Source organism: Eublepharis macularius, chromosome 6 (genome assembly GCF_028583425.1).
Source record: "Eublepharis macularius isolate TG4126 chromosome 6, MPM_Emac_v1.0, whole genome shotgun sequence".
Lineage (NCBI taxonomy): Eukaryota > Metazoa > Chordata > Lepidosauria > Squamata > Eublepharidae > Eublepharis > Eublepharis macularius.
Window position 1 is genome coordinate 23,588,192 of NC_072795.1, and position 9,853 is coordinate 23,598,044.

A 9,853-nucleotide genomic window follows, 5' to 3' on the forward strand; every position below is an offset into this window, starting at 1 on the left:
AGGTACACTGAGACTGAACAGTCAGAATGCTTCCAAAGTGCACCTGCTGGTCAAAAAATGTTACCTGTCTCTTCAGCCACTGACAATCAACCTCAGCTCCCATCAGATATGGTTCTGCCACTGTTTGTCTCTGTCCACCAAGACTGAGCTGAGAAATGCCGCTGGGTGTCATTTTGGATCTTGAATTTTAAAAATCCCTGTAATGATGAAAGGGAGGTTAATAGGGAAGAATTAAGAGACAAGATTTGAGGAATTTACACAAGATAAAATGACATGGCATTAAAGCAGAATTAAAAAAAGACGACTGTCATGAAAATATTAAAGTGCTGGTTCTTAGAATGGATTTTGTAAAGAGTTCCTGAAAGTGAAACATTCAGAGTCATTTTAAGGATACGAAGGAAGAAGTAATAAATATCTGAAAGGAATTAGGCCCATGTATGGGGCTTGTCATAACATAAGCTTGACTGGTGTGCTGCTCCCATTGTCTGCCACCTCCAAGCCGCAGCAGGGGAAATTAAAAAAAAAAAACGTTACCAGCAGCCGAAGCATGATGATGTCACTTCTGGGGAAAACCTAGAAGCAATGGCAGTAGCTCTAGGAATTGCCAGAAACTCTGTGGTAAAACGTCATTACATTCTATGCCACCTCCTCCATCATGTCCCCGCCTCCAACACTCCTGCCAGTTGCCAGGCTCCTTACTGAAGATGCAGCATGAAATGGCAGATTGTGTACTGCTTGGTGCTTTAATGTTCATGCACTGATATTGACTTTAGGGATGATGCATTGACTCCTCATTCAAAGTTTTTACTGCTGGAGGAGACCCTAGGAATAATAATAAAAATAACAACATTTGATTTATATGCTGCCCTTCAGGACAACTTAATGCCCACTCAGAGCGGTTTACAAAGTATTTTATTATTACCCCCACAACAATAATCACCCCATCAGGTGGGTGGGGCTGAGAGAGAGCTCCTCGAAGCTGTGACTGACCCAAGGTCACCCAGCTGGCTTCAAGTGGAGGAGTGGGGAATCAAACCTGGTTCTCCAGATTAGAGTCCTGCCACTCTTAACTACTACACCAAACTGGCTCTGAAAGAAACCTGAAGTTGAACCTTTAAGTCTAGTTTAAGTGGGTAGCCGTGTTCGTCTGCAGTAGAACAGCAGGATTGGAGTCCAGTGGTACCTCAGAGACCAACAAGATTTTGAGAGTCAGAACTCACTTCTTCTGACACAGGTAGGAATGGAGATCCCTTTGGCTCAGGGGGTCTCCATTCTTACTTGTGTCTGAAGAAAGGAGCTCGGACTCTCGAAAGCTTGCACTCTGAAAATCAGGCATCCCCTGAAGGCCTGAGTCCACTTGTGGGGAGGGCGGGCTATAAATAAAATATATAATAATAATTTTAAAAGGCAGAAAAAGGGAGGAGTGAAAATATCAGGGACCATTAGGGACTGGTTGAGTTAAATGGGGCCGGTTGAAGTATGTGCAATGGGGGTTTAGGCTCAGAGAGTATCAGAGTAAATTAAAAATCCAATGGAGGTTGCGGTTCATTTAGAAGGGAAAAAACAATTCCTGCCTGATTCTGAAATAAGCGGTGTGCACCATTCCCTCATTCTTCTCCTATTTTTTATATCCTGACCCCTTTCTTATACCTGCTATACCAGCATATGCTTTCATCTGCCTCTAGGGAAGAAATCCCCCAAATATTGTCAATTCTTTAAGCTCCAGTCTGGACATTTGTCAGATGAGCATTATGAATGCATGAGAATTAACCTGTGTTGGCTGTACCATATAAACATGGCAGCAAGGATTGGCCCTGGTAGGGCTCCCCGTTGATGAAAATGAACATTTCCTCCCTGGAGCATAATGTTCTTTCTTCCTTAGCACCCTTGCTGTCATTTTCCCTTGTGCCGAAGATGTAGGCTTGCTGTTGTCTAAAGAGAGAAGACGAAAAAGTGTTTTCTCCCCCTCCCCTTTGGGATGTTAATTTCAAGGCCGAGTGATTTCAAGACACCAGGCTTTGCTGGTGGTATCACTCAAGGCTTGTGCGCAGGCAGCTGGGGACCATTTGTCTCACCTGTAGGCTACATAGCCTCGGAAGATAGGGAGAACTTTCTGAAAGCTTTGGAATGTGCACCTGCTTTGCTGTCCGTGTTTATCTTTTAATCCTCAACCTGGGTTTTCTTACTAGTATTTTCAGAAAGTGAAAATAAACTGTCGATTTCCGGCATAAGGCTACAAAAAGGATCAGGCTTAAGTGGTTAAGTACATTTAAGGCAAGTATTTTGAACATGACTCATAGCTTAAAAATAATGTTTGCATTGGCTTGGGGTGAGTAAATATACAATACAGATAGAAACCAGAGACATGCTTTTAAAAGCAATGCTATTTTTGAGTCAAAGGAGTTATTCTCTTTGTCAAAGGATGCTTCTTATTTGCAGGGGTTACTAAATCTTTGAGGGAGTGTAGGCGTGTTTGTTTTTTTAAAATCGTTCCCAATCCCCCTCTAGGGTTGCCAACCTCCAGGTAGGGCCTGAAGTTCTTCCAGAATTACCACTGATCTTTGGTCTACAAAGATAAGTTCCCCTGGAGGAAATGGGTGCTTTAGAGAGGGTGGTCTTAGAGTTACCAACCTCCAGGCAAGGCCTGGAGATCTCATGGAATTACAACTGATCTCCAGATGACAGAGATTAGTTCCCCTGGAGAAAGGGGCTGCTTTAAAGGGTGGTGTCTATGGTATTATATCCCAGTGGGGTCCCTCCTCTCCCCAAATCACACTGTCCTCAGGCTACCCCCCTCCCCCGAATTCTCCAGAAATTTCCAAACCCGGATTTGGCAAACAGACTCAGTCCATAATTTCCCTTTAATTCTCCTAGTCTCTGCCCCCCATTCCATCTTCTCCTGGCCTGCTCCGCTGCTTCTGTTTCTGTACCTTCTACCACAGGCATTGTGTCATAGCAACCCAGAGAGCCTCTCTGTTTATAGCAGTCTCACAGAGAAGAAAGAAACCGTTGCAATGACTTCTCTGATTTCTGTATTCCCCTGGTACCAATGTCTATCTTCCACCTGTCTGCTGGAGCAGGCCTGGCTGGCAGTATCACTCAAGACTTGCAGGCAGGCGGCTGGGGACCATTTATCTCACCTATAGGCTACATGGCCTCAGAGGACAGGGTAGCAGGTCTGAAGGCTTCAGAAAGTACACCTGTTTTGCAGTCAGTGTATCTTTTAATCCTCCCACGGGCACAGGCAGGCCTCTTGATTCAATTCCCAGTAGGCAGTGGTGAAGACAGTACAATGAGACTGGAGGAGAAGCAGATAAGAAAAGGTACCCCTGCACTGTTCTTGACATCTGCTGGGATATCAAAGGAATTAGAAGACTTTCTTGCTTGGAGCCTGAGAGTCCTGAACGTTGCTGTCTTCTTGGGCACTGCACTTGCAAATGTTTTTGGCCTTTTGAGTCTGATGAAGCTTAGGCTTGAGCTTTCCCCAAATGGAGCCTTTTGCCATTGAATTGTATGATGGTCAGCCGAAGCTGTCCACCTCACTCAGCATGTATGGACTTCTGCATTCTTAGGGTCCAATGTATACAATCAAACTGGCACATTGAAAACATGGTGATTAAAAGTTACCACATTGAATAAGCAGTTGTGTGATAGCTTTAGCATACACACTGCTAATGACTTGCCCTAGGCTGCCACACAGCTACCACTAAAAGGTACTACTAAAAGGGTGATGATGTAGTATTTAGAGCTGGGTTCCCCAACACGGTGCCCATGGGCACCATTGTGCCCACCAACACCTTTCCTGGTTCTCATGAAGTGTTTTTAGAAAGTGGGTGGGGCCCGATGAAGCTTTTGCTAAGCATGGCTTCTGATTGGCCACCGGAGATTGGCTGTGCAGATTTTAAAGAATACTACTTTGGCAGTAGCTGCTTCTACAGCTCGAGGATTTTCATTGTGTGGCTGGAGGTAAGTTGTAGCAGTCATTTTGTGGCTGGCTCTCCCTCCTGAAGCCGCCATTTTCTGGCAGCCATGTTGTCGCTATGTCTACCACACTGTGTCAGAAATTCAAATGTGCTAAAAAAGTTTGGGGACCCTGATTTAGAGTTTTGAATTTGGATCTTGGAGAGTCAAGTTTGAATCCCCACAATGCCATGGAAGTTCCCCTTTTCCTAGTCTTTCCCAATCTAACCTACACCACAGGGATGTTATTTCGAAGATAAAATGAAGAAGGGGGGAAATGGGGGGAAAGTGTGATATAAATATTGATAAATATATTGATAAATATTGATAAATAAATATAAACAACACAATAGATGAGCTTTAAGTTGCGAGATGGGCAAATGACAACCCAGGTGTTCCACTGCCACCTCTCTCTGTACAGATCCAGATAGCTCATATTTTGCCTATGCCAGTTTTGGTTATGATTTTGTACTGAGATCCACGGTACCCAAAATGGCTTCAATTGCAAATATGTTGTCTCAAGAAGATTGTGAACTGTAGCCAAAAAAGTCAATCCATCAATGACGTCTTCCATGCAAGGTCTTCGGGAAGGAATGAGAATAGCACCAAGCAGTTATATAATTTGCAATGCTGTCATTCATTTTAACAGAGCCTGTACAGGTATTGAATTCCCAACGGGTTACATCCGTTGCTGACTCCCGTGGTAATCAGTAATGATCTTCCAGCAGTTCCGTGGAAACTTAGAAGGGAACTTGATGGAAGAAAAAGAGATTGAAGGATATCTGAAACCTGGGGTTGGGGTGGGAATCTCTAGCCATTTCAAAACAAAAATAGTCCCGTGCAAGGGGAAAAAAATGTATTAGATTGATTGATTATTGTATTCTAATCCATATTAGAGCTTCAAGTCTTTAGGTGTGGCTCTTTAGTTCTAACATCTCATAAATTATGGCTATAATGAAGCAGTCATTTATCCTGAGCTGATGATAAATGGCTTGCCCTAGGAGAAACTAAAGAATAGGAAAGTAGATCATTTTCATATTTGGTGAAAACAATATTAAGTACCCAGGCCTGTGTGATTGCCCTAATAAATGAATAATCTGAGGTGAGGGGCTTGCAGTCAGTGTAAAAAATAACCTGAGCTTTCTCTGTCATTTGTCAGGCTTTGCTATGACAGCATGCATTATGGGTAAATGAGCAATCAGCAAGAACTCTGTTATGGCTGGGATGTTTTGGAAGAATTTATCATAGGCATTGCTTGGTACCTTTAGGACCTTAAGGCTTAATAGCTATCGTGCATGACGGCAAGAGAACACAGTTCCTATTTACCATCTCACGCTTCATTTCCACCGGATCCCCTTTATTTCTAAACCTGGCCTACGTATGTGTTTATGAGTATGACCTTCAATTAGCATTGGTGTTACTCAGATAGTGTTTTTCCGAACCTTCTCTCTCTCTGTGTGTGTTGGGATTATACTAAAAAGTCTGTTAATTACAACACTGCTAGGATGCTTGATGGAAGTCTCTTCTGAAGGTTTTGAGGGGGTAGCAAATATGCCTGTGCATATGAAACACGCACCTTGCATTGGACATCATTTCAGGCAGGAAACACAAAGGACATGTTTATCAGTGTGGTAGATGGAGTTGCAGACTTGGACTCAGGAGATCTAGTTTCACACCTCTTTGCTTCTGTGAAGCTATGTGAGTTACCTTGAGCTTGTTTCTTAAGCTAAAGGTGTTCTCAGGAGCACCTGGGGCTTGAACCAAACACTTTAGGACTAAGAACTCTGCTGCTTTATATGGAGAGCCACTGAGGCTGCAAAGATGATAGTTCCCAGCGGGCTTGAAAGCAAGATGGTACAAAGTGCTGGGACCAGAGTGGCTGAAGTGATACCTCCCATCTTCTGCTTCAAGACCCCAAAGACAGACAGTACCAGTAAGAAATGTAAGTTCATTGTTGGAACTCTGGTCCACTCATACATACACCTGCAGTAGGAAGCGCTATCAGTATTCTTGTCTGGTCAGCACAATCTGTTCATCCTAGTGAATAGATCCACCTTTTAGTTCCCCTGGTTACTTGTTTTGGCTTTCTTTGTAACCTTGGTTCCTGTCTTGTGATGTCTAGGGTTAGATCCAGCCATCTTTTCAGCTGATGATAAAGCAAAAAAAAAAAAGGTCTCCTTTGACTACCAAAAAAGGGTATGCTAGGAATCCTATGTTGTGGAATGGTCTTTCTGAGGCTATTAGGAAGGCCTTATGCTTCTACAATTTCACAAAACGTGCAAAACAGAAGGAGGGCATTCTCATAGAAGGAGTAAAATCTCTGGTGTAATGCTTCAGCTCAGGAAACGACTTTTTATTAGGGATAAAGTATTTCCTCCACTGATCGTCTTGTTGCCTGAGCAGATACTTTTGCATGGTTATTCCCCATTCTACAATCCCAGCACAACTGAATTATTATATTTTACTAGGAATCTTTGTTATCAAATGTTCTCATATTTTATAATCCATTCACTGATTGACTAAAAAGTTTTTTTTAAAAAAAATCATAATTGTAATCCGCTTTGGGTCTATAAAGGTCTATAAAGAACTGGGAGGGATTGAGTGAAAAGCTGACAGAATCCAACCCTTGTCTTCTGTTTCTCTGGTACTTACCTGTGAACTTTCTAATGACTGGTTTCTGCTGGGTGGCTCAGTATCATCTGAGCTTCTGCTTAAACAATGCTGATCCTTGTACCATTCCTTCTTTGCCAGTTAATGCCCACAAACATGGCCCTGAAACTGGCCAACATGTGCTCCTATAGCTGTTTAGCAAATATCTGGCTTTGTCTTCTTTTAATCAACTTGTAATCCTGGAGTATGTTCTTTTTCTTCTTTGATCTTTCTAGAATCCCTGCATTCACTTTGGGCATTCAGTGGTTCCTTTATATAATTGACTATAAAGTATGCTGATGTCCCAAGAAATTTGGAGCAGAGAGCTAGATTCTAACATGTCTCCAAACTGACAACATCTATATAGTGCCTTCAGTATTCACTAGAGGTGGGCATGAACCAAAATATGAACCAAAGCTCATCATGAACTGGGTCAGTTCGTGGTTCATGAACCGGCAGATCATAGGAGCTCATTTCTCACAAACCATGACGAATTTTAGCCTGGTTCATTTGGTCGTATTTCAGTTCGTCACTGCAGACAGCCTGGCGCCAATCAATCAGTTTCCTAGGCAACGGGGGGGGGGGGCAATGGGCTCTCTGTAGACCTTCTGCTAACCCAGAAATAACATTTTCACGAACTGAACGAACCAGTTCACGAACTGGGGCAAGTTCGTGAAAGTTCGTGATTCGTGAAACATGATGAACCATGAACCGCATGGTTCAGAATTTTCCCAGTTCATACCCATCTCTAGTATTCACCAACATTATATCCTTGCAGTTCTTACAACAACCTTGTAGGTCGGTTAGTATTATTACCCTTATATTGTAGATGGGGTGAGGAGGAAGAGTGAAACTGTAAGTGGCTTAATAAAGGCTACTTTGTGAACTCATAGAGCTGAAATTTGAACTGGAGTCCTCCAAGGACATAGGTTCATCCTCTTAGCTATTATCTTTCACCAGTTCCCAGTGACAGTCTGTTCTGTGTAATAGTCCTCCTTCCTTTGACCTTGAGTTCCTTTTCATTTATAATCATATTGCAGTTTGCAGTTATTTGATGCAGCCTGATTGAGGGGGGTGGGGAGAAAGTGAGAATACCATAACTGGGTATCTGTGCAGCATATTTGGTTTGGCCCAACCAGTTCACAAGCCCTGGAGAGTGATTGGAAGGAAATAGGTAGATGCATACATTTCATCTTGCTCTTTTTCTAAAGAATCTATGGTTTTTGCAAAAAATTTGGGTAAAATATCACTTTTATTGAAATCAGTCGGCAAGCACAATGAAGTATGTGAGCCTTCCGGTAATGCAGAATTCTTTCTTAGGCTGGATATTTCTGATGGCCAACTCTCACTCTGCATTTGTGTGTGTGGACACTCCCTTGACTATAGATACTTGAGTACATGCTCCACTGGACTCTTGTCAAGAATGTTTTTGAATATTCAGTGCATGCTCATTTAGAAAGCAGAGACAATCTTTAGATTTATTTATTTATTTGTGTTATCTGTTATGTGCCCTCAAGTTGCCTCCAACCTTTCGTGACCCCATGAATGAAATACCTCCAAAATGTCCCATTGGAAACAGACGTGCTCACGTCTTGCAAACTGGTGGACATGGCTTCGTTTATTGAGTCATTATTTATTTTTACATCATTTAAATTCTGCCTTTTTCTCCTAAGAGGATCCAGAATGGCTTCCATTTTTTTCCTCTCCTCCATTTTATCCTCATACCAACCCTGTGAGGTAGGTCTGTGTGACTGGCCAAGGTCACCCAACATGCTTCCATAGCAGAGTGGGGATTTGAACCTGCGTCTTCCACATCTTAGCCCAACACTCTAACCACTACACCACACTGACTCTTCTGACTGCCACACCTGAGCTCTTGAGAGCATACAGATGTTGAATGTTACACACACACACCCTTCATACTTCATGTGTTTTCCACTTAGGCATCCATGCCAGATTACAAAATATACAGAAAGAACTGGCATTGAAGACCTTCTTAGCCTTATAGAGAGGTTATTGTAAGGGTTTTGGGCTTCATATCCAGCCTTTTGGGATCAGTATCCCTGGATAAACATAGGTGTAGTAATTGCCTGATGTCTCCTTTTGTAGACTTGGAAAAGCAAGGTTTCACCTGGCCTTGAAATCCGGGTGATCTGTTGCCTGTCATAGGTCTGTATGAAAGAAGGCTTTATGTAAAAAAGCAAGGGAGAGAAATGTTGGAGGCAGATTTGGCAGCCATGTTTAAATTGTTTTGCTAAATAAAGTCTAGCCCATTTTGCTTGATTTCCTGTTCTGGGGTTTTTACTATTTCTTTTCATGCTTGTGTTTTTTAGCCTTGTGTGTGTCTCCTATTCCCCTGCGCGCCCCCCCCCTGTCTTTTGGGAGTAAGGTGAGATCATTGATCATTGTGTTGTGACTGAAATAATTTATATACATTGCCTGTTGTGTCTGCAAACAATTCCATACAGTCTTGCTGTCTGTCTTCAGCAGGGGCAACCCCAATTTTAGGAACCCACCACTGGAAATGCACCGTCCCTTATATGGCCTTCGGGGAATGCTGGTTGGGTGAGCTGCCAAAATTTTCCAGGGACATTTCACTTGTCTCTAGAAGTTAACTCTCTTAGTGGTGAGGAATTTATTTTGTCTCTAGTCTATATGTGTGTAAATGCACTTTCTTAAACAATAAGTCCCCATGCAGAGTACGGCTTGGCAGTTCTCGTATTATAGATGATGAGATTTATTTTGAACTGTTGACAATGTATTGAAAGACAGTGATATTTGTCTTGTATTTGGTAACCCAAACTAGCCTTTAAGGTCAGGCTACTGGAAGAATAAAGAAATTAAGCATGCGGTAAGTGATTGGAAAGAAGATGGAACAATGTATAATTGAAAAGAAGGGGCTCAGGCGGTGAACTTTGGTTTAAGGACTGGGGTAATACAACAGGATGCAGAGATGGCCCTTGGGATTAATGGCTGTAACAGGTGATTGGACAAGTTCATGGAAGATTGGGCCATCAGTGGCCATTACCCATAAGGGTTTCATGTTCTGAATGTCAATTGCTGTGGTCAACAACAAAGGGAGATAGGGTTGCCAACACTGCCTCAGGAAATGCTGGGAGATTTTTAGGGCAGTGCTTGGGATGGTGAAATTTAGGGGGAATGTGATGTCACTTCTGGGTGACAATCTAGGAATTTTCTCTAAACTCTATGGTAAAGACCATAGAGACATGGGGAAACTCCTAGA